Source organism: Bombina bombina, chromosome 5 (genome assembly GCF_027579735.1).
Source record: "Bombina bombina isolate aBomBom1 chromosome 5, aBomBom1.pri, whole genome shotgun sequence".
Classification (NCBI taxonomy): domain Eukaryota; kingdom Metazoa; phylum Chordata; class Amphibia; order Anura; family Bombinatoridae; genus Bombina; species Bombina bombina.
In genome coordinates this window covers 1,127,827,472-1,127,853,990 of record NC_069503.1, presented here as the reverse complement: position 1 = coordinate 1,127,853,990, position 26,519 = coordinate 1,127,827,472, and the positions used below count along the sequence as shown (strand labels likewise).

General features: G+C 37.9%; 1 protein-coding gene across 8 annotated transcripts in view; it reads right to left on the bottom strand.

Annotated features, from left to right (window-relative positions):
• Positions 1-26,519, bottom strand: part of LOC128661178 (lymphocyte antigen 6E-like) — a 264,683-nt gene that overhangs the window by 192,548 nt on the left and 45,616 nt on the right. The window contains exon 1 of one of the 8 annotated variants that reach the window (XM_053715415.1): positions 17,097-17,231. The exons of the other annotated variants lie outside the window; for them this stretch is intronic. The gene's annotated coding sequence lies outside the window, so the exon portion shown is untranslated. Of the gene's footprint in view, positions 1-17,096; positions 17,232-26,519 lie in introns of those variants that run through there. 8 annotated transcript variants of the gene reach the window in all.

Sequence of the window (26,519 nt, the reverse complement as noted above, 5' to 3'; positions counted from 1 at the left end):
ATATTTTGTCTAAGAAAACAGAGATAGATGAAAAAACAGAACCCATTCCTGCCACAATTGGCCTACCAGGGGGTTTCTCTTTAGCCTTATGTATCTTGGGCAAAACATATATAACCGGTCTAATCGGATTATCAATATATAAAGCTTCTCTAAATTACTCTGTGATAACTTCCCTCTTGACTGCAAGGTCTAAGATGTTTTTAATTTCTTTGTTAATATCAATGGTTGGATCTCTATTTAGTATTTGATATACTTGATTGTCAGATAGTTGATAGATAGATATTAATTTCTGCCACATAATCTATTCTATCCAAAAGGACAATGGCTCCGCCCTTATCGGCTTCCTTAATGATTATCTCTTTGTTGGTTTTTAATTTCTCAATAGCAAGTTTGTCTTTTTTGTTCTTTTGTACCAATTTCTTTTTTCTCTCTCTCTTAAAAAGAATATCAATTTCTTTTTGTACCAAACTCATATATGTGGCTAAGCTATGTGTAGCTGTAGGTGTAAAAGTGCTCTTTTTGGAAATACCATAATCTTTAACATTCTTAAATCTAGTAACATTAGTGTTATCAGTGCTTGGTGTCTGTGCATAATCCCTCTGCATAGCAAAGTAAATTCTTAATTTTAATTTTCTATAAAATTTCTGCAAATCTTGTTGTACCAAAAACTCATTACAGTGATTATCCAGACAATATGATAATCCTTTGTTTAGTGCAATTTCCTCCTCTTCACTAAGAATGTAAGAGGATAGATTATAAACCAAGTTTTCTTTACATAGTGTCAAATCATTCACACTAGAATCACACATCCTATCATTCACACTGTGCTCATTGTGACTAAATGCTTTACTTAATTCAGTGTCATCATCCACAATTAAAGTACATACATCCATTTCTTTCATGTAATTAGCAAGTGTCCATGAGCTAGTGACGTATGGGATATACATTCCTACCAGGAGGGGCAAAGTTTCCCAAACCTCAAAATGCCTATAAATACACCCCTCACCACACCCACAAATCAGTTTTACAAACTTTGCCTCCTGTGGAGGTGGTGAAGTAAGTTTGTGCTAGATTCTTCGTTGATATGCGCTCCGCAGCAGGTTGGAGCCCGGTTTTCCTCTCAGCGTGCAGTGAATGTCAGAGGGATGTGAAGAGAGTATTGCCTATTTGAATTCAATGATCTCCTTCTACGGGGTCTATTTCATAGGTTCTCTGTTATCGGTCGTAGAGATTCATCTCTTACCTCCCTTTTCAGATCGACGATATACTCTTATATATACCATTACCTCTACTGATTCTCGTTTCAGTACTGGTTTGGCTTTCTACTACATGTAGATGAGTGTCCTGGGGTAAGTAAGTCTTATTTTCTGTGACACTCTAAGCTATGGTTGGGCACTTTTATATAAAGTTCTAAATATATGTGTTTAAACATTTATTTGCCTTGATTTAGGATGTTCAACGTTCCTTATTTCAGACAGTCAGTTTCATATTTGGGATAATGCATATGAATAAATCATTTTTTTCTTACCTTAAAAATTTGACTTTTTTCCTGTGGGCTGTTAGGCTCGCGGGGGCTGAAAATGCTTCATTTTATTGCGTCATTCTTGGCGCGGACTTTCTTGGCGCAAAAATTTTCTTGTCATTTCCGGCGTCATACGTGTCGCCAGAAGTTGCGTCATTTTTTTGACGTTTTTGCGCCAAAAAATGTCGGCGTTACCGGATGTGGCGCCATTTTTGGCGTCAAAAGCATTTAGGCGCCAAATAATGTGGGCGGCCTTTTTGGCGCTAAAAAAATTTGAGCGTCATTGTTGTCTCCACAATATTTAAGTCTCATTATTTATTGCTTCTGGTTGCTAGAAGTTTGTTCATTGTCATTTTTTTTCCCATTCCTGAAACTGTCATTTAAGGAATTTGATCTTTTTTGCTTTATATGTTGTTTTTTCTATTACATATTGCAAGATGTCTCAGATTGACCCTGAATCAGAAGCCACTTCTGGAAAAACGCTTAACTGAGTTTCAGTTCTACCAAAGCTAAGTTCATTTATTTTAAATGTTATAAATGTTTATCTTTAGCTATGGTTTGTAATAAGGTATTATGATATACTTTTACATGCAGAATCCATTAGTGTTTATGCTTTATATATTTCCATTCTTACATTTTATGTACAAGAAATATTTAGAAGATTTATAAGAAATATTTTCTGATTCTATTTTAAAGGCTTTGTCTGACTTTGTGCCTTCTAATAACATGTTTAGGTCTTTTTCACTTCTTTTTTAATTATTGAAGTTTCAAATGACCAACAACATACTGATTTATCCTTCTCTGATGATGTTTTTTCTCTTTCAGAAATTTTCTTCATCAGATATTGACACTAACAAATCTACTTTTTTATTATTTTTCCATTATTAAAAGTACATTTGTTCTTTGTTGAAAAGGTGTTGGTTATTTTGGATATTAAGGTAACTAGTTCTTTAAGACTAGCTGACACTATTTCTGCCTATTTATTTCTTCTGTGTTTTCAGAGGTTTTCTTTCCAATTCCCCATTCTAGGGAATGGAATAGGCTGAGAATTTTCTTTTATTCCTTTTTCAAAGGTTTTAAACTATATTCTTTGCCAGCAGTTAAATTCAATTTGGAGGGTTCTCCAATTTATTGGGGCTATATCTACTTCTACTAATTATGCTATTGTTTCTATAGCAAAATAGTATTTATTTTCCTTTAGATAGTTGTATCTTATTTATGGAAAATTATTTAGTTTCAGGTACTTTTCTTGGTCCTGTGATTTATTTGGATATTGCAATTGCTTCATTTTTTCTGTTTACTTTAAGATCAAGTATCAGATTATGATTTATTTTAGCATTGTTAAGGGACAACATTTACTAGACTAGGTGCTGTTGCATTTGTCTTGTTGTTTTGCATTTATTGATTATGCAAGTCCACTGTATTGACTGGTCCTTTAAACTGGACTATCATGCTAATAATTTCATTTGTGTCTTCATTTTATTGAATATTTTCGCAAATGAGGGTTTATCTATGTCTTCAATTCTTAACTGTTACTCTGGGCTTCAAGATTGAGTTCTAAGACTAAAACTTTAAGCTTATACTAGTTTAGTTGTTCTTATTAAGGAACGAATTCCTGAGTTCTTTCCGAAGTAACATGTTTATAAATGGGGATCGAAATCAGCTCCCTAATATTGCGATGTACGTGCCGTATTCCAGATTGGCTGGTAAGGGGCAGGTTAAGACTTCTTTGAAATTTATTTGGTTCTATTTTGTCCAAATTTCTTTGATTTTATTCCAGTAAGGCTAACACTTTCTTTAAGTGTGTTTCTGTCCTATATATTTTGGGTACTGTTGAAGCATGGCTGGGCACCCATGGGGTTCAAGCGCTGCTCAGACCTGGAATCTTCTGGGGTATTTCTTCCAGTTCCTTTTTTAGGAACCGGGTTTGGAGTTTTATTCAAACTATTTTGCCTTTTTATGGTCATTGATAGCATTATTTGTTTTCATTAGATACAATAAATGCATATTTTCATTTTTCTGTTTTCATTCAGATTATTTTCTGAGAATGCGGAATCTCATATGATTCACTTGCTCTTCAGGACATAGTTAGAGGATCTTTTTTTCGAAAGCTCTTGATTCCTCACACAAGGGTCACCTTTTTTAGGTTTCCAGAAAGTTTGTGTCACTGTCTTTGTCTCTATCAGACAAGGAATAATTCTATTGGGTTCCGTCTGTCGGTACCTTTAGTCTCTATTATTTCCTTCAGTTGCTATATATGCATAGAAGTTTTTTAGGTCTTATGGCCACAGCATTGGATTCAATTCCCTTTGCTCATTTTCACTAGAAAGAACCTTTCCAGTCTTTTATGAGTGTTGTTTCTTCTAGAATATGGTTGGAGGATCAATTTACCAAAAAGTTTGTTGATTCCTCAGACAAGGGTAACCTTTTTAGGTTTCCTGATAGATTCAGTATTCTTGACTCTGTCTCTGACGGACAAGAGACGTCTGAAATTGGTTTCAGCTTGTCGAAACCTTCAGTCTAAATCTTTCCCTTCGGTAGCCTTATGCATGGAAATTCTAGGTCTTATGACTGCTGCATTGGACGCGGTTCCCTTTGCTCATTTTCACATGCGACCTCTTCAGATCTGTTTGCTGAACCAGTGGTGCAGGGATTATGCAAAGATATCTCAATTAATATCTTTAAAACCAATTGTTCAACACTTTCTGACGTGGTGGACAGACCACCATCGTTTAATTCAGGGGGCTTCTTTTGTTCTTCCAACCTGGACTAAGATTTCAACAGATGCAAGTCTGACAGGTTGGGGAGTTGTTTGGGGGTCTCTGACAGCACAAGGGGTTTGGGAATCTCAGGAGGTGAGATTACCAATCAATATTTTGGAACTCCGTGCAATTTTCAGAGCTCTTCAGTCATGGCCTCTTCTAAAGAGAGAGTTGTTCATTTGTTTTCAGACGGACAATGTCACAACTGTGGCATATGTCAATCATCAAGGAGGGACTCACAGTCCGCTGGCTATGAAAGAAGTATCTCGAATTCTGGTTTGGGCGGAATCCAGCTCCTGTCTAATTTCTGCGGTTCATATCCCAGGTATAGACAATTGGGAAGCGGATTATCTCAGTCGCCAAACGTTACATCCGGGCGAATGGTCTCTTCACCCAGAGGTATTTCTTCAGATTGTTCAAATTTGGGGACTTCCAGAAATAGATCTGATGGCTTCTCATCTAAACAAGAAGCTTCCCAGGTATCTGTCCAGATCCAGGGATCCTCAGACGGAGGCAGTGGATGCATTGTCACTTCCTTGGAAGTATCATCCTGCCTATATCTTTCCACCTCTAGTTCTTCTTCCAAGAGTAATTTCCAAGATTCTAAGGGGTGCTCGTCTGTTCTGCTGGTGGCTCCAGCATGGCCTCACAGGTTTTGGTATGCGGATCTTGTCCGTATGGCCACTTGCCAACCGTGGACTCTTCCGTTAAGACCAGACCTTCTATCACAAGGTCCTTTTTTCCATCAGGATCTCAAATCCTTAAATTTGAAGCTATGGAGATTGAACGCTTGATTCTCAGTCATAGAGGTTTCTCTGACTCTCTGATTAATACTATGTTACAGGCTCGTAAATCTGTATCTAGGAAGATATATTATCGAGTCTGGAAGGTTTACATTTCTTGGTGTTTTTCTCATCATTTTTCTTGGCATTCTTTTAGTATTCCTAGAATTTTACAGTTTCTTCAGGATGGTTTGGATAAAGGTTTGTCTGCAAGTTCCTTGAAGGACAAATCTCTGCTCTTTCTGTTCTTTTTCACAGAAAGATTACTAGTCTTCCTGTTATTCATTGTTTTGTACAAGCTTTGGTTCGTATAAAACCTGTTATTAAGTCAATTTCTCCTCCTTGGAGTTTGAATTTGGTTCTGGGGGCTCTTCAAGCTCCTCCGTTTGAACCTATGCATTCGCTGGACATTAAATTACTTTCTTGGAAAGTTTTGTTTCTTTTGGCCATCTCTTCTGCTAGAAGAGTTTCTGATTTATCTGCTCTTTCTTGTGAGTCTCCTTTTCTGATTTTTCATCAGGATAAGGCGGTGTTGCGAACTTCTTTTCAATTTTTACCTAAGGTTGTGTATTCTAACAACATTAGTAGAGAAATTGTGGTTCCTTCATTGTGTCCTAATCCTAAGAATTCTAAGGAAAGATCGTTGCATTCTTTGGATGTAGTTAGAGCTTTGAAATATTATGTTGAAGCTACTAAAAATTTCCGAAAGACTTCTAGTCTATTTGTTAGCTTTTCCGGTTCTAGGAAAGGTCAGAAGGCCTCTGCCATTTCTTTGGCGTCTTGGTTAAAGTCTTTGATTCATCATGCTTATGTCGAGTCGGTAAAACTCCGCCTCAAAGGATTACAGCTCATTCTACTAGGTCAGTTTCTACTTCCTGGGCATTTAGGAATGAAGCTTCGGTTGATCAGATTTCAAGCAGCAACTTGGTCTTCTTTGCATACTTTTACTAAATTCTACCATTTTTATGTGTTTTTTCTTCTGAAGCAGTTTTTGGTAGAAAAGTACTTCAGGCAGCTTTTTCAGTATGATTCTTCTGCTTATAATTTCATTTTTTTTCATTATAAGATTTAAACTTTATTTTGGGTGTGGATTATTTTCAGCGGAATTGGCTGTCTTTATTTTATCCCTCCCTCTCTAGTGACTCTTGCGTGGAAGATCCACATCTTGGGTATTCATTATCCCATACGTCACTAGCTCATGGACTCTTGCTAATTACATGAAAGAAAACATAATTTATGTAAGAACTTACCTGATAAATCCATTTCTTTCATATTAGCAGAGTCCATGAGGCCCACCCTTTTTTGAGGTGGTTATGATTTTTTTGTATAAAGCACAATTATTCCAATTCCTTATTTTTTATGCTTTCACACTTTTGTCTTATCACCCCACTCTTGGCTATGCGTTAAACTGATTTGTGGGTGTGGTGAGGGTGTATTTATAGACATTTTCAGGTTTGGGAAACTTTGCCCCTCCTGGTAGGAATGTATATCCCATACGTCACTAGCTCATGGACTCTTGCTAATATTAAAGAAATGAATTTATCAGGTAAGTTCTTACATAAATTATGTTTTTTCCAGGAGAGAGAGATTCAATAGTAAGCATGTCTGTCATATCATTATTCACACTCTGGGTAGTATTTTTATCAAAAAGATTACTGTCTAGTAAAGATTCATTACAGCTCCCAGTCTTATTAGACTCTATACCATTAGTACATTTAACCAATTTTGTGCCATTAAGGTTATACATACACATACGCCAACATTATACATACACATACACCAACATTTTCATGAATAATTTTGAAGAATATTTTGTATATTTTCATCTATCTTTTCAACGTTATGGTGCCTCCTGGTGGAGATATATCGATGATGTGTTTAGAGATCGTGTGGGGGGGGGGGTGGGCGACGTTGGTAGCCTCTGTCATTTGTACAGGATCTTAATAATTCAGTTAAAGGTTTTAAAGTTTATACTGAACATGAATGAGGTGAGGATTGAGTATCTTGAAACTATTGTCTATAATAAGGAGGGATTTCTATATACTGATCTTTACACAAAGAGTACTGACAGGAACAACTTGTTGAAAGTATGGAGGCTACCATCCAGAAATGTCTTTCAGGCAATCCCTAAAAGTCAGTTTACTCGTGTGAAAAGAATAGTATCGGATCAAGAACAATGTAAATATAGATTGGAACAAATGGTGAACAAATTTATAAATAGAAAACTATCCTCCATCTTGATCTCTAAACAATTAGATGCGATCATGAATGAGAACAATTCAGATAAGATAAATAAACAAAAAACGAAGTCAAACCCATATGATTTTTGTCACACAATTTAATAGGTTAAGTAATAAAATTACTGGTATCTTGAAGAAATATTGGCATATAATAAAAGACTGCCATCCAGAAGTTTTGGAATTAAAGAAAATTTAATGGTGGCTTATAAGAAAAACAGAAGTATCAAGATGAGTTGGTACATTCAGATATTGGTAGCTGTAAACAAGAGAGTTAGAAAACTATTGGGCCTAAGAGATATGGCTGCTACCCATGTCTGAATTGTTCCCACTGTAGCTCTATGATCAAAGGGGAAATTTTTTATCATCCCATTACTGGGAATAAATATAAAATAAATAAGTATCTCACATGCAGGGCTACATACTGTATCTATCTTATTAAATGTCCATGTGGCCAAATTTATATTGGCGAGACCTGTAGAGAGGTAAGGGAGAGGATAACTTGAACACAAATCTAATATCAGATGAAAGAATAAAGAAGCGGCCAGTTTCCTCTCACTTCCTCTCTATGGGTCATAATATCAGTCAAACTTAGGTTTCAAATATTGAACAAGGTAGATTGGCCTAGAAGGGGGTGGGAGATAGGGGAACGACTATTAAAATGAGAGAGATGTTCTGGGTATATAAACTAGAGTGCATGGAAGCCAAAGGGGTATGAACAAAGATTTGACTGGAGTCTTTTTCTCTGATAAAATCGGGTGATAATGTATTAAGATAAAATTCTTTTTCTCTATTGACAACATAAATAAACATCAGCTGTTTTGAAATAATTTTGCTATGCATTGTTCCTCTTTTAAATTTGTACTTGGTTGTATATGTCTTTTTTAAGTGATTTATCTATGTGTATATTCACCTCCTGTGTTGAATTTGGAGTTGCATTGAATTAGATCTAACACAGGATGTGAATAATAGGTAAGGGTATATAAGGCATACATACACCTGTGTATCTAATTATACATGATTAAGAGCCTGGTGTGGCTTGAAACATTGTAACTGTTTTGTTTGGGACCCCATGTGAAATAAAGGGTCTTTTAAGAAAACTTGGTGGCTGGAATACTCTTTGAATTTGGCATTTGCTTTCATGTAATTGGCAAGAGTCAATGAGCTAGTGAAATATGGGATATACAGATCCTACCAGGAGGGGCAAAGTTTTCCCAAACCTCAAAATGCCTATAAATACACCCCTCACCACACCCACAATTCAGTTTTTACAAACTTTGCCTGCCTATGGAGGTGGTTGAAGTAAGTTTGTGCTAAGATTTCTAAATTGATATGCGCTTCTCAGCATTGTTGAAGCCCAATTCCTCTCAGAGGTACAGCGAATGTCAGAGGGACGTGGAAGGGGAGTATCACCTATTGAATACGATGATTTCCCTAATGGGGGGTCTTTTTTATGGGTTCTCGTGTTATCGGTCGTAGAGATTCATCTCCTACCTCCCTTTGTCAGATCGACGATTATACTCTCAAATTTACCATTACCTCTACTAAAGAACTGTTTTAGTACTGGTTTGGCTATCTGCTATTGTGCATGGGTGTCTTTTTGGTATGTAATGGTTTTTATTACTTAAGACACTCTCAGCTATGGTTTGGCACTTATGCAAATTATATAAAGTTCTAAATATATGTCTATGTACTTATATTTGCCATGAGTCAGGTTCATGTATTTCCTTCTGCAGACTGTCAGTTTCATATTTGGGGATATAAATACTTTAGAAAATTTGTGTTCTTACCTGGGGTTTAGTCTTTTTCAATTTTGACTACTTTGCATTTTGCGGGTATTAGGCCGCGGGTGCGTCAAATGTTAGACTTTATTGCGTCATTTTTTGGCGCGAACTTTTTTTTGGCGCAGAAATTACGTTTTTTGTACGCAACTTCGTCATTTCCGGCGTTCATACGTGACGTTGGAGACCTTTCACACGGCGGCGTCATTAGTGACGCAAGTGTGTCATTTCCGGTCATTTTTGCGCCAAAAAAGTTTACTTTACGTTGTGCGTCATACTTGGCGCCAAAATTTTTTTCATTATTTCAATACCCCATTCATGTTTGCCTCCTGCTTTCTACTCTACTCAAGAGGGCCTATGCTTTTGCATTTTTTCCCATTCCTGAAACTGTCATTTAAGGAATAGATAATTTTGCTTTATATGTTTGTTTTTCTTTTACAGTTTGAGCAAGGTGTCCCAATCCGATCCTTGTCTCTGAAGTTCTGCTGGAACATGCTGCCTGACATCGGTTCTAACCATAGCTAAGTGCATTTGTTGCAAAATTGTAGGAAATTATTCCACTGAATGTCATTTGTAATAGTTGTCATGATAAACTTTTACATGCAGATAGTGTTTCTATCAGTAATAGTACATTGCCCAGTTGCAGTTCCTTCAACTTCTAATGTGCATGATATACCTGGTAAATTTTAAAGAATTTGTTTCTGAATCTATTAGAAGGGCTTTGTCTGCATTTCCACTTCTAATAAACGTAAAAGGTCTTTTAAAACTTCTCATTTAGCTGATGAAATTTCAAATGACCAACAACATAATAATTCAATCCTCTTCTGCTGAGGATCTAATCTGAAACAGAAGATCTTCCTCAGATATTGACACTGACTACTTATTTATTTAAAATAGAGTATATGCGTTTCTTTATTAAAAGAAGTGTTAATTACTTTGGATATTGAGTTAACCAGTCCTATTGACGTTCAGGTCTAATAAAACTATTTGCAAAATATATTATGTCTAGAATTATTTTCCTTTTTTATTGGGTGGTATTGTCTTTTATGCCTATAACAGCGCACCTTTGTATCCCCGTATGAGATACTATACACCAATAACGTTTAAATGCTGTTTTTAAACCTCCTGTGTTTCCCCAGGTGTTTTTCCCATTCCTGAGGGCTATTGCTGATATGATTTCTAGGGAATGGAATAAGCCAGGTACTTCCTTTGTTCCTTCTTCAAGGTTTAAAAGATTGTATCCTTTACCAGCAAAATCTATAGAGTTTTGGGAAATGATCCCCAAAGTTGATGGGGCTATTTCTACTCTTGCTAAACGTACCACTATTCCTATGGAAGATAGCACTTCCTTTAAGGATCCTTTAGATAGGAAGCTTGAATCTTATCTAAGGAAGGCCTATTTTTATTCAGGGTCATCTTCTCAGACCCTGCTATTTCTTTGGGTGATGTTGCGGCTGTGCATCAACTTTCTGGTTGGAAAAACTAGCGCAACATGAATTGGATTCTGACGTATCCAGCATTGTTCGCTTACTGCAACATGCTAATCATTTTATTTGTGATGCCAATTTTTGATATTATCAAAATTGATGTTAGATCCATGTCTTTAGCTGTATTAGCTAGAAGAGCTTTGTGGCTTAAATCTTGGAATGCGGATATGACATCTAAATCTAGATTACTATCTCTTTCTTTCCAAGGTAATAATTTATTTGGTTCTCAGTTGGATTCTATTATGTTCAACTATCACTGGAGGGAAAAGGAGTTTTTTGCCTCAGGATAAAAAACCTAAGGGCAATCTAAGGCTTCTAACCATTTTCGTTCCTTCGTCAGAATAAGGAACAAAAACTCAATCCTCCTCCCAAGGGAATCTGCTTCAGTTTGGAAGCCTTCCTCAAATTGGAATAAAATCCAAGCCATTTAGGAAACCAAAGTCTGCCCCTAAGTCCGCATGAAGAGTGCGGCCCTCATTCCAGGCTCAGCTGGTAGGGGGCAGATGAAGGTTTTTTTTCAAGGATTTTGGATAAGAATTGTCCAAAATCATTGGATTCAGAGCTTTGTCTCTCAAGGGTATCGAATATGGATTCAAAGTAAGACCTCCTGTGAGAGAAGATTTTTTCTCTCACACTTTCCTGTAAATCCAGTAAAAGCTCAGGCTTTTCTGAAGTGTGTTTCAGACCTGGGAGTCTTCAGGGGTAATCATGCCAGTTCCTCTTCAGGAACAAGGTTTGGGGGTTTTATTCAAACCTATTCATTGTACCAAAGAAAGAAAATTTGTTCAGACCAGTTCTGGATCTGAAAATTTTGAAATCGGTTATGTAAGAGTACCAACTTTCAAGATGGTGGACTATTCTGCCTTTGTTCAGCAAGGACATTATATGTCCACAATAGACTTGCAGGATGCATACCATCATATTCCGATTCATCCAGAACACTATCAGTTTCTGAGATTCTCTTTTATAGACAAGCATTACCAATTTGTTGCTCTTCCATTTGGGCCTAGCAACAGCTCCAAGAATCTTTTCAAAGTGTCTGGGTGCCCTACTATCTGTAATCAGAGAACAGGGTAGTTACGGTGTTTCTTATTTGGACGATATCTTTGTACTAGCTCAGTCTTTACCATACTGCAGAATCTCACACGAATCAACTATGTGTTGTTTCTTCGGAAACATGGTGGAGGATCAATTTACCAAAAAGTTTCTTGATTTCTCAGACAAGGGTCACCTTTTTAGGTTTCCAGATAGATTCAGTGTCCATGACTCTGTCTCTAACAGACAGGAGACGTTTAAAATTGGTTGCAGCCTGCCGGCGCCTTCAGTCTCAGTCATTTCCTTCAGTGGCTATTGTGCATAGGGAAGTTTTAGGTCTCATGACCTGCAGCATCGGACGCAATCCCCTTTGCTCATTTTCACATGAGGACCTCTACAGCTTTGTATGCTGAATCAATGGTGCAGGGATTATACAAAGATATCACAATTAATATCCTTAAATCCCAATGTAACGACACTCTCTCTGACATGGTGGATAGATCACCATCGTTTTGGTTCAAGGGGCTTCTTTGTGTTCGCCCAACCTGGACTGTGATCACAACAGATGTGAGTCTTTCAGGGTTGGGGAGCGTTTGGGGGTCTCTGACAGCACAAGGGGTTTGGAAATCTCAAGAGGCGAGATTACCAATAAATATTTTAGAACTCCGTGCAATTCTCAGGGCTTCTTCAGTTCTGGCCTCTGCTAAAGAGCGAGAACCATTCATTTGTTTTCAGACAGACAATATCACAACTGTGGCTTATGTCTATCATCAGGGTGGGACTCACAGTCCCCCAAGCTATGGAAAGAAGTATCTCGGATACTTGCTTGGGCGGATCCAGCTCCTGTCTAATCTCTGCGGTGCATATCCCAGGTGTAGACAATTGGGAAGCGGATTATCTCAGCCGCCAGACTTTACATCCAGGGGAGTGGTCTCTCCATCCAGATGTGTTTTCTCAGATTGTTCAGATGTGGGGGCTTCCAGAGATAGATTCTCATGGCCTCTCATCCTAAACAAGAAACTTCCCAGATACTTGTCCAGGTCCAGGGATGTTCAGGCGGCGGCTGGAAGCAGTGGATGCGCTGACACTTCCTTAGGTGTTATCAACCTGCTTAACATCTTCCCGCCTCTAGTTCTTCTTCCAAGAGTGATTTCCAAAATCATCATGGGACATTCTTTTGTGTTGCTGGTGGCTCGCAGCATGGCCACACAGGTTTTGGTATGCGGATCTGGTCGGATGTCCAGTTGCCCACCTGGCCACTTCCGTTAACGGCCGGACCTACTATCTCAAGGTCCGTTTTGTCCATCAGGATCTCAAATCATTAAATTTGGAAGGGTATGGAAATTGAACGCTTAGTTCTAAGTCATAGAGGTTTCTCTGATTCAGTGATTAATACTATGTTTACAAGCTCGTAAATCTGTCTCTAGGAAGATTTATTATAGAGTTTGGAAGGCTTACATTTCATGGTGTTCTACTCATAAATTCTCCTGGCATTCTTTTAGAATTCCTAGAATTTTGCAGTTTCTTCAGGATGGTCTGGATAAGGGGTTTTGTCTGCAAGTTCCTTGAAAGGACAAATCTCCGCTCTTTCTGTTTTATTTCACAAAAAATTGCTATACTTCCTGATATACACTGTTTTGTACCGGCTTTAGTTCGTGAGTAAGCCGTGTCATTAAGTCAATTTCTCCTCCTTGGAGTCTTAATTTGGTTCTGAGGGCTTTACAGGCTCCTCCTTTTGAACCTATGCATTCTTTGGGACATTAAACTACTTTCCTGGAAAGTGTTGTTCCTTTTGGCTATCTATTCTGCTATAAGAGTTTCTGAGCTATCTGCTCTTTCTTGTGAGTCTCCTTTTCTGATTTTTCATCAGTGTAAGGCAGTTTTGCGGACTTCTTTTCAATTTTTTACCTAAGGTTGTGGAATTCTAACAACATTAGGTAGAGAAATTGTTGTCCCTTCTTATGTACTAATTCTAAGAATTCCTTTGGAGAGATCCTACATTCTTTGGCATGTGGTAAGAGCTTTGAAATATTATGTGGAAGCTACTAAAAATTTCAGAAGACTTCAAGTCTATTTGTTTTATTTTCGGTCCTAGAAAGGTCAGAAAGCTTCTGCTGTTTCCTTGGCTTCGTTGGTTGAAACTTTTGATTCATCAAGCTTATTTGGAGTGCGGGTCTAATCCCGCCTCAGAGAATTACAACTCATTCTACTCGAGATCAGTTCTCTACTTCATGGGCTTTTAAAAATGAAGCTTCAGTCGATCAGATTTGCAAAGCAGCCACTTGGTCCTCTTTGCATACATTTACTAAATTCTACCATTTAGATGTATTTGCTTCTTCGGAATCAGTTTTTGGTAGAAAAGTTCTTCAGGCAGCTGTTTGTTTGATTCTTCTGCTTTTTGATTTAAGTTTTTTTCTTTCAAAAGTGAAAATAAACTTATTTTTGGGTTGTGGATTATTTTCTCAGCGGAATATGGCTGTTTTTGTTTTAGTCCCTCCCTCTCTAGTGACTCTTGAGTGGAAGACTCCACATCTTGGGTATTGATATCCCATATGTCACTAGCTTATGGACTCTTGCCAATTACATGAAAGAAAACATAATTTATGTAAGAACTTACCTGATAAATTCATTTCTTTCATATTGGCAAGAGTCCATGAGGCCCACCCTTTTTATGGTGGTTATGATTTTTTTGTATAAAGCACAATTATTTCCAAATTCCTTTGTTGATGCTTTCTACTCCTTTCTTTATCACCCCACTGCTTGGCTATTCGTTAAACTGAATTGTGGGTGTGGTGAGGGGTGTATTTATAGGCATTTTGAGGTTTGGGAAACTTTGCCCCTCCTGGTAGGATTGGACTCTTGCCAATATGAAAAGAAATGAATTTATCAGGTAAGTTCTTACATAAATTATTGTTTTTAGACAATCAGTGCTGACTTATAAATACCTAGTGATGTTGCGAACTGTTCGCTCGAGAACAGTTCCGGCGAACTTAGCTTGTTTGCGATGTTCGATCCGCCCCCTATTCATCATCATTGAGGAAACTTTGACCCTGTATCTCACAGCCTGCAGACCATTTGAGCCAATCAACAGCAGGACACTCCCTCACCAGACCCTCCCAGCTCCTGGGCAGCAGCCCTTTTTTGATTCATTACGATGTTGCATTGTTAGTGAGAGGAGGTTTAGTGCTGTGCTCTGATATTATAGGGAAATAGATAGCTAGGCTAGTGATTTAGTGTCCACTACAGTCCTGAAGGACTCATCTAATCTCTGCTGTAAGGACAGCACCCCCAAAAAGCCCTTTTTAGGGCTATAACTTCAGCCCAAAAAGCCCTTTTTAGGGCTAGGAACTTCAGTCAGTTTTTTTTTTTTAGTTATTTGTAATTTTATTTGCATTGCCTGTGCTGTCAGCCTGTGTGTGAAGCTCACAGCATATACTGTGGATTAGTGCCACCACGATATCTGCTTAACATTAGTGTAATTTTTTTAAAATAATCTTTTAAATAATTTTGCTAGTGTAATCTAATTTCATTTTCTATCAGGCCTGTGTGTCAGGCTCATACACGCATATACTGTGGTTAATTGCTCTGTGCCAGCCACCACTACATATCTGCTTAACATTAGTGTAAATTTAAAAAAAACAACTTTTTAAATCATTTTGCTAGTGTAATCTAATTTCATTTTCTATCAGGCCTGTGAGTCAGGCTCACACAGCATATACTGTGGTTAATTGCTCTGTGCCAGCCACCACTCATATCTGCTGTAACATTAGTGTAAATGAGAAAAAAAAAACAACTTTTAAATCATTTGCTAGTGTAATCTAATTTAATTTTCTATCAGGTCTGTGTGTTCAGGCTCACACAGCATATACTGTGGTTAATTGCTCTGTGCACCACTGATATCTTCTTAACAATCATTAGTGTAGATTAAAAAAAAAAACCTTTTAAATCATTTTGCTAGTGTAATCTAATTTCATTTTCATCAGGCCTGTGTGTCATGCTCACACAGCATATACTGTCGTTATTGCTCTGTGCCACCACTGATATCTAGTGTAACATTAGTGTAAAATTAAAAAAAAAAAACTTTTACATCATTTTACTAGTGTAATCGAATTTCATTTCCATCAGGCCTGTGTGTCAGGCCCACATCATATACTGTGATTAATAGCTCTGTTTTCCCACACTTATATCATGTAACATTAGTGTAATTTTTTTTAAAAAAAATACTTTTACATCAGTCCCTTTCTAGGTGCTATTTATTTTTAGTTGCCAGGCCAGCCTGCCACTAGTGCCAGCCTGTGTGTCAGGCTGCCAGCACATACTGTGTCCTTCTTCTGATCCTGAGTGCCTACCTCTATCTGTTGTAACATTAGTGTAACTTTTAAAAAAAAAACTTTTACCATCAGTCTACTAGTGTTATTTAATTGCAGTTGCTTGTCTGCCACGGTGTGTGCCAGGCCCACTTTCCCAACTGAGTGCCACCAAATCATATTTTGTATAACAGGTAGTGTAAATATTTTAAATAAAAACTTTTTTGACTGTGAGTCATCATTCTGCTAGTTGCAATTGAATTGGCAGTTGCCTGCCTGCCAGCGTAGTGCCAGGGGCCCACTTGCTAACTAGTGCCACCAATCATATTTGTTATAACAGTATTGTAAATATTTAAAATAAAAACTTTTTTGACTGTGAAACATCAGTCATCTAGTGTAATCTAATTGCAGTTGCCTTCCTCCCAGCGTGTGTTGCCAGGGCCCACTTGCCAACTAGTGCCAACTATCATATTTGTTATAACAGTATTCTAAATATTTAAAAAAAAAATATTTTTTGACTGTGAAACATCAGTCTGCTAGTGTAATCTAATTGAAGTTGCCTGCCTGCCAGCGTGTGTGCCAGGCCCACTTGCCAACTAGTGCCAGCCAAATCATATTTGTTATAACAGTTTTGAAAATATTTAATGAAGATCTATATATTATACCTATATCCAATAAGGGCCCTATATAGAAGCTTATCATTCATTGTTATATTACTGTAATTACTGTATACATCATATAGTCATATACTCAAAGGGTTTAATATTTCTGTTAAAATATTTAATACATTATATTCCTTAGCTTTTCTGTAATTTCTCAAGTATCAGAGCTTCAAGGTTTCCTGTCTATGTGCAAATTGCAACATATTTTTGTTCTTAAACAAAACACAGTGCTTCTAAAATATTGGGGGATGTTTGGGCATTATAAATTGCTTATAACCTACATTATAAAGAAATTGTTGTGTGCCCATATTGTAAAAATGACTTCCCGTTTTTATGGGGTTTCAGAATTGTATAACTGAATTGTGTATGCGCAAAATAACAGATTGCCAAGTAGCTCTCTCTCTGTGGTTTGTCTATTCTTTGTCGATTCTCCAGGTGCCTTGCTATTGTAAGTTGGTAAAAAACAGCTACCCAAGTCAGGTGATAATAATCCTCCGGCCGGAGAGGAGAAAAATAATTACCTTCAATTTGTGGTGGCAGCGGTGGGATGGGATAACAGCTGTGAGCCCGAGGTGAGTTGAAATTTTGTTTGTTTTTCTTTAAACATATGATTCTTTCACTTTATTTCGGGATCTACTAAATATCCTATTTTTTACTAAAAAAAAAAAAAAAGGGGGAGATATATAGATATATTGTCTCTATTATATCAAGGTAGGTAAAATAAAATGGGTAGTGTAAAATAAATTGTTATATAAACAGTCTAAGGTAGACTGTTGGGGTTTTTTTTAAGGTTAAATAAGTTCTTTAAAAGGAAGAAACGTAATGGAAATATAGATTAATGGACTGGTAGGCTGCTGTTGTTTGCCAATTTTCAATTTTTTTTTATTATTGTGTTAAATGTGCTGTGGTCATTTTTTTTATGTGAAATAGCGCTGCATGTACTGTTTTTATTCTTCATAAGATTGATTTTGTACTAATTTGATTATTGTGGTTTAAGAAAATGTTATGACATCTTCCGTGGATGTTTCAAGACGCACAGATTGTATCTAAAGCATGGTGGCTACGTGAACGGAAGATAAAATTAACTATTATAATAAAAATTTACCCTTTTGCACAAATTAAGCTTTTTGCACGATATTTAATTTTCAGCATTGTGGGGACCTTCACGGACTCTAAGCAGCTGGGTTAAATAAAGTATGTTTTTTTGCAAAAGGATAGATTAGATTACTAACCTTGTTTTATTTTAAGAATGTTGTATTGATATTTGGTAAAAGGTATTTTGGTATTTTTTGCATAAGGGGGGGGTTTGTTGTTATCTATACGATAAGATAAGAGTTGATGAGTCCATGAGTTGAGAATGGGCAAGTCCCAGTCAAAGAATAAAAAATAAGGAAAAGAAAAATTGTAGGCAAATAGTGTATGTGAGTCCCTGTGCACAACCTCCATTACCATCATATAATAAACACTATATCCTAGTTTAGTGACCCCTTCAGATGATGAATTACAAACTATTTGCAGTAGCTACCCTACAGGTCAGGGGCAAAATAATTTACACACCCTCTAGGAGTTTCTGCATCTTCACCTGATACTCTGTAATATAATCCTGTTTCACATTAACCATTTCACCATTAACGTCACCCTTTAATCCTTTCACACCAAATTTTGTACCCCTCCCTTGCCTTCTGATTCAAGTATTTCTTCTTACTTCTTCACCTAACTTAATACAATCACCATCATCTTTTCCTGAAAATACACACACTACTACTCCTGCATGTTTCTGTCATATCACCTCCTGTAATGCCTTTAACTAGAGCGCAAGCTGCACAGCTTAAGAGATATGAAGAGACAGAAGGAGAGCATGTGTGAAGTTTGAGGAAGAAGATGAAGATTTATTGGCAAATGCCTTTTCTTACTGTAGGTGATCAGCTTATAATTAAACCCCTTAACACCTAGTGAGTTGCGTGAAATTACTAAAGGTGCGCCTAATCCTAGGCAGGCATCCATCTGCATGCATTCAGTATTAAAACGCATGGCTAGAAGGACAGAATATGACACAGACAGACATACATATTATTATAGATGCACTATTAGACCATGATGCTGAATCTGGTTGAGATTGGAATAATGTAAAAAACTATAGCGAAATTGACACCAATACTTCTACGGTAGGTGTATGCATTAAATAGACCAGTGGAAAAGAGGCAGTTATGTGGGAAGAATTTTCAGACGAAATGCACAGGGTCTGGAAGGATAAACAGAGTATGTCTATTGCATGAAGTTGCAAGCAGGGTCAAAAAGGAGACTTTGGTTGAGTTTGTTAAGCGTTTTTATAAATGCTGGAAGGAAGAGGCTGGAATGGAATCAGACAATGCAATGGGCTCATAAGGTGCATACATGTATAGGTAACATGCAGCCTCAACTTTCTTTGTTGGTAAAACAGCTTGTTTTCTGAATGGCCCGGAATTAAAACCCGGTGAGTTCTTGAGAAGAATTCATGAGAAGGAGGAGCAGGCTGTTTTGAAATAAAGAAACTGGAAGCAAAAAATGTTGTTTTTTTATCAGAAACAGGGAATGCCAGCACTGTGACCCATTTCAAGCCAGAAAAAGAGATAATACAGGATGTTATAGGATGTATGATAGAGCAGGGGGACGTTATAGAGGAAGGGGCAAGGTAGGGGTAATTATCCTTCAAATAGAACACAATGTTTAATTGTGGGGAACAGGGCCACTGGAAAAATGAATGTCCAAATCCACCCAGTAATTCAGGGCCTCCTAGTAGCCCCCGACAATGAACAGACAGCCTTACATTGCTCCATTACCTGCACCCACAGAATACACCCAGGCATAACATACAGTGGCCATAGAGGTACCTAAAAGAGGGGTAGCACCCCTATTTTCCAGTGGTATCCACAACTTATCGTGAGCAACCGATATGTGGTCCTAGAGGTAGAGGGTTTAGCCCTTCCATTTCTGGTAGGACACAGGAGCAACATGCTCTGCTTTATGCTCAGATATGTATGGGGGCACAACTGGAGAAACGGATCCTTCTTTAGGGATTAATGGAGTGCTGACTCAAACTTGTATAACGCCACTATTAGAAGTGAGGGTACCCGTTACTGGCCAATATATATTTCACCCCTTTCGTATAATAACTGGATGTCCCTTAAACCATTTGGGGCGAGATCTTATGGGTTCCCTGGGAGTGCAATGAATGTCACTAAAACGGGTGGGTTAGAAGTAATCATGGGATCCACTAATTGGAGTTTTTACAATGATTTACTGAGTGAAGTCCCACCTTCAGTGTGGGCCTCCTTTAAGTTAGATGTGGGGTTGATTAAATGTACCCCATATAAAGCTAGATTAAAACCTGGTGCTACTCCAGTATAAATAAAACAATACCCATTATCTAAAGAAAAAATAGAGGGTATTAAACCCATGATAGAAGAATTCCTTGCTAAAGGATTTCTTCGTCCCGGGGTTTCTCCCTATAGTACCCCAATAAATCCAGTCCCAAAGAAAGATAATGAATATAGACTAGTCCAAGATTTAAGGGCCATTAATGAAATAGTGGTGCCTATTGCCCCTATTGTCCCTGATGTTACAACCTTACTCACAGCCATTCCACATGACGCCCGTATATTTACAGTGATTGATTTAGCTAACGCATTTTTTTCGGTCCCATTGGACCCTGAGACACAGCTACTTATGGCTTGTACATTATATGGGGCATTTCAGATGGCATGGTGCCGCCCTTCCTCGAGGCTATGTGTCATCATCAGCAGTGTATTCTTTGGTGCTGCAGTGAAGTTTGCAGACATGGACATGCAGCTGGGGTTCAGTCTGCTTCAGTATGTCGATGACTTGCTGTTGTGTAGTCCAAATCAGGAGGCAAATACAGCAGACACTGTCAGCCTGCTTAAACACTCGCTGCTGAAGGTCATAAAATAGCTAAGCACAAGTTACAACTAGGAATGAAAGAAGTGGAATATTATGGTTTTGTACTTTCACATGGTCACAGGTCTATCAGTTCTAAACGCATACAAGCAATCCAGAGGGTCCCCAAACCTAACACTAGGAAAGAAATGCTTACTTTTCTAGGAGATGATAAACTATTGCAGACAATGGATTCCTGAGTGTTCCCATCATGATTCCATACTAAGACAAGCTACAAAAAGTGAAAATGTATACAATGGACAACAGAAATGACTAAATCCTACATTGCACTTAAGACCTGCATTATTAGTGCCCCTGCTTTAGGACTACCTGATTATTGTAAACCATTTCATTTGTATGTTAGGGACAATTGTAAAACCATGGCTGCTGTTTGTGCCCAAAAACATGGCGGATGTGATATGCGTCCCTTAGCTTATTATTCCAAAGTAGTTCCAGTACCGGTACAGGGGATGCCGTCGTGTCTCCGAGCATTGGTGGCATGTGCCATGGCTGTGGAGATGGTTGAAACAATCACGTTAGGTCACCCAGTGATACTACACACAAGTCACCAAGTTTTACATCTTGTAAAAAAGTTACCACACAACATATGACTGCCCAGAGGCTCTCTGGTTATGAATGTATATTATTAAATAACACTAACCTCACTATTAAATATAGTAATAGCAACTCAGGTCCGGCTCAGATTCTTAATGCACTGCTTTTAGGTTCACCAGATCTGACAACTGACCATGACTGTTTAGAGGTAATACATCACATAACAACACCACGAGCTGACTTAATGGACAAACCTTTTTGACTTTGCAGAAAATGTATTTGTTGATGGATCCTGTTCAAAACCTAGTGATGGGGTATACAAAACTGGATATGCTGTTGTACAGTTACCAGACATAGGTACTAGATGCAGGACCTATTAATTATTCTTCAGCGCAAGGCAGCAGAGCTAATAGCACTCACAAAAGCATGTGAAATGTTTAAGGATAAATCTGTTAATGTTTACACTGACTCTCGCTATGCTTTTGGGGTTGTGCATGATTTTGGTATGATATGGAAACAACGTGGGTTTGTTTCAGCAGATGGCAAGACCATATATCATACCAATCTCATTAATGACCTTTTGCAGGGCAATACAACTCCCAAAAGATATAGCGATGATTCATTGCCATTCACACACACATAGGACTGCTCCTATTTCTATGGGTAATGCGCTGGCAGACAGAATTGCTAAAAAAGCTGCTTTAGGCAGCACATACAGATGGACATCTGTTCCAATGTATGCTGTATTGGCCCCCCCTTCTTGTCCCACAGATCACATGCTTCATGAACTCCAGGGACATGCCACTGTAAGTGACATGTCTTTTTGGGAAACTAAAGGGTTAACTTTAGATGAAAATGGGTTGTTTTCTAAAAAGGGGAAGGTGGCTATACCGGAAAGTAGCGCTTCACTTTTTATAGCACAAGCTCATGGTGTAGGACATTTAGGAATAAAGCCAACATTACACTTGCTGAAGCAATCTTTTTATATGGAATAAAAATAGATGAACATTGTAAATCATGATATAACAGATGTGTATATTGTTTGCAGGCAAAACACAGTTATTCCAAATAAAGCAAAGCATGATCATTTACCTGCACCTACGGGCACCTTTTACACACTTGCAAATTGATTTTACACATATGCCAAAGACTGGCAGTAAACAGTTTTATTTGCTTGTCATAAATGACCAATTCTCTAAGTGGCCAGAAGCATTTATTACACAGAGAAGGATGCAAAAATGGTTGCTAAGATATTAGCCACTGAGATATACACAGATTTGGGTTGTCCACTCCAGATTAATTCTGAAAATGGCCCTGCTTTTATTAGTAGGGTTTCAAAAGAATTAGTACAATGGTTATGAATTAATTGGCATTTTCACATCCCATATCATCCTCAAAGCTCAGGAATGGTAGAGAGAATGAATCATACTATTAAGGAAAAACTTTAAAAAGGCAACAGCTGGTACATGGGTTAGATGGCAGCAGTATTTGCCTGCAATTTTGGCAGAAATTCGTATGACCCCAAATCGGACAACCAGGTTGTCCCCATTTGAGGTCCTAATGGGAAGACCATTCCCAACTCCATGGATAAAAGGTCCGCTTATCATTAAAAAATGGTGATTTAGAGTGTATTAAGGGAACAATATGTAAAGCAATTAATTGAAAAATTGAATGGCATCTATGGTGATGTGTCCTCTCATTTACCTCTTCCTGCACAGGAACCAACACATCTTTTCAAACCTGGAGACCTGGTCTGCATTCGACAGCTGAATAGATCTAAGAAGGGAGGATTCCCATTCAGCAAAACCCGTGACCGTAATAGCTGTGACAAGGACTGCAGTACTGATTGACGACAGGGATATCTGGATACACGCTTCGCGTGTCAAGCTCTGCCCAAAGAGGGGATAAGCGGGTGACAAGGTATGGTCACCTCTCACAAAGACACAGAAGAAGAGTATGCCCAGGACTGGGCTCGCCTCATAAAGACACAGACAGCAGACGCTGTGAACAGTACTCCAGACCCCTGCATTCAGCATCCTGATCCATCTATCCCATTGCCAGATCTTTCAAACACGTTAAGTGTAACAAAGAACAGTGACATTACTCTGAACAATTCCTATATTACCCAGCAGTCCTCAAAACAATTATAATACCTGTTGTTTTTTTTATGATGTTATATTGGTATGAATAGCTGATTGGAGGTTGCTATAAATTGAAATAGGGGTAAGACACAAAAAATACACCATATAGACACGTTTCTATAATACTTAATAAGTCTTATTCATTGAAAGAAATAGCAACACTGCATATTTCATTCAATGAACTCTGAACCCACTTTGACCACCACACCTGACGAACTTCCATCCTCTGCATCACCTATTATCTCTGGTGAATCTAGTCTGAAAGATTCTACTAACAACCCACCGGTACCTATAGTTCCTAAAACCCCTCCATTAGAGGTTCCAACACAGTCTTTAACAACTATTCTAGCCACTACTACAGCATCACTTACAAATTTACTAAAGGTTAGGGAAAAGGGGAGAAAAAGAGTATCTGACTCTGCTATAGAGGAGGTTAGACGTAAGTTAAGTCTTGGCAGTCACGAGGGTTGTTTTAGAATAAGAGAACTTTTTAACCAGCTCCAATACGATAGTAGCATTTTAAAAGGACAAAAAGATTGGCTTGTACACGAGTTGGGACAGGTACAGAGCTTTAATAGGGTACTTATACAAAATTTGCAAGCACACTCTTTGATTTGTCCTTTAGTCCAGTGTCCAGAGGTTACTGCTCTCGACTTATATAGACAGGTTGCACCACTCCCAACACCTACTACTTCCAGTGATACTACATCTCATGGCCATATGGACATTAATACTGTCCAAATAGCTACCACATCTATACCCAATGACCTCTGAACCTTTTGTTGCTTTCTTACAAAATAATTTAGCAAAGCTAGAACCCAATACTGCAGTTGCTCACACAATTTCCTTATTGTTAAATAACAAAAATAGGGAAAGGTTTATATCTCCAGAAACTGCTGAAGAGGAGTATAAACGTAAGATACATAGGCACAACAAAACACAGTATCAGAGAAGATTTCGTAATAAACTACAGGAAAAGGCCCAACTATTTCATCACACTTGTTTAGTTTTAAAAGCCCAAAAGAGAGCACTAGTTAGGGAGTTGCTGGAACTCATAGAATATACTAAAACTATACAGAGTATACTCGAGGGGCATTTTTGGCGTTGTTCTATAGCTCAGTGCTCAACTAGCTATCCGCACCTGGTAGTTTATAATACCCCCGAAGAGAGTGAAAATCCTACTGTTCCTATTTCCTTGGGTTATGTTAATCTCTAGATAAATATAGAGAGTAAACATAGAGAGAGAAAGGGGTTAACGCTGTATTACCATACATACATTTCTTTGAAGGAAAATCAGGGTGATTTTATAAAATCTAATGAGTAACATTCCGCTGAGAGCAGCTACTTACACTTTTCCCTCCTTTGATAGAAGAGGAAACGGGCCGCACAACCAATACAGGAAGATTCTTTAGCAGGCCCATTTTTCTTACATACACCTACACCTACTAAGGCTGAACAGGGTCAGTAGGGACAAGTTTTGGGTTGGAGGGATATCAGGAACCGCCTCCCACTCCATATAGGTGTGCTAAGATCCTTACTGCAATTACTAAACAGCAGAAGGTTAGTCAGCGTCAGATTAGGGAGCGTCAGTATAATAGATTAGCGTCTAGAAAATACAGAGCAAAAAAGACAGCTGAGCTTACACTAGCCTGGGAAAAACAGCAGCGTTTAAAGCAAGAGATTAAGGTGTTGTGTGATCAAGTGGCATCTCTGAAACACTTACATGAAATTGTAGAAAGAGATATAGCACATCACTTACCACACTGTCCCATAGCCTTGGCAGACATTACTATTTAGATTGCAATCAGTTTTAACAGTGGTACGGATTCTGAACTTGTCAGTATCAGCTAAGTCTTAAGGATGCCCCCCTATTGTAATGATGGACCAACCATGCAAAACGATAATGATGGTGTTTGTCCCTCTTTTGGTTGCTTACATACCAGTCATAATATTCTCCTGTTATGGATACCCTGAGGCTACAGGATCTTTTGATCCACAGTGTGAATTTTTGCTCGGTAGCAGAAACATTAATTACACAAATACAAATACAGAGTTTCAAAATGGTTCTGACACTTCATTTACCTCATATGCAAATACCTCTATTTCCCAAGAGAGACACAAAAGATCTGCACCATTGTATAGGACTCCAGGTATACTTGTAAATTGTTATAATTTGTTTGCTTGGAATGGTTATACTACACATGATTATAGTATAAACATAGAAGGTATGGATCAAAAAAAGTGTAAGACAAGGCAAAGATGTGAAGTATTTATTTTTAAATCTTCGTCAAAGAATCTATGTCACAATGTAACTTCAAATGTATTAACATTGACCCCGCATCACGACACACAACACTGTAGCATGCAGGTAACTTCTTTCACTAATTATACAAGTTATCTTTTGTCACATCTTCCTCTCCGGTTTATGGGTATGACAAATGACTTTATAGTTAAAGTAAAGAATCCAAAAACATACGATACAACAGAATTTAAGGTAATACGGTCTTTTTAGTTTTTCCTTAAACAAAATGAACTGTCATCTAATGTAGCAATTATACAGGAGGGGGGAAGTTAAACTACAGTGATAACATGGCCTCAGAACACATATCTTGTATTTTTGAATACGATGAATATGCCAAAGGACACAACAGAACTTAATGTTTTTGTACAATTCTGTAATGAATATACAAAACCATTATATGCTCATAGGACACCCTATATTCCTGTTGATTGCTGCAGTACACACGATTGGCATACAGGTACTCATTTCAATTATACATATTTGATGTCAGCTGAAATGGAGACTGATAAAAAGGTTAATTGTACTAATTGGAAATCATGTAGGACTTTAAGTCTTACTTCCACTATTAATCCCATTTGCTATGACAGGCCTTTAGGTCAATTCCTGTTTCTGCCCAATAAAGACTCAAAAAAATGTAATACTCAAGTTACTGCTTATCCCTCAGGCCCCAAACCCACTTATCATTTATCATTCACACCTTCTAGACTCCCTGAGGCAATGAAAAGTTTGGAGGATTTGAGGGACAGTCAGAACACGCATGATAGCATTAAAAATATACTCCGCTCTAACAATTACTTCCTACCACACACGTTTAAAATAAACCAAGCACCCAATTATACGGACATAGAATGGAATACAGGTACTTATGTCATATTTACATATATAAGGCCAGTAATGTGCAGGGGGAGGAATATCCTTATGCATATTATTGGATATTGGCTTATTGCCTGCCTTTTGTACCCAGCAGTACCCATAACTATACCACTGTTCCTTTGACTCACACTTGTGTAAAT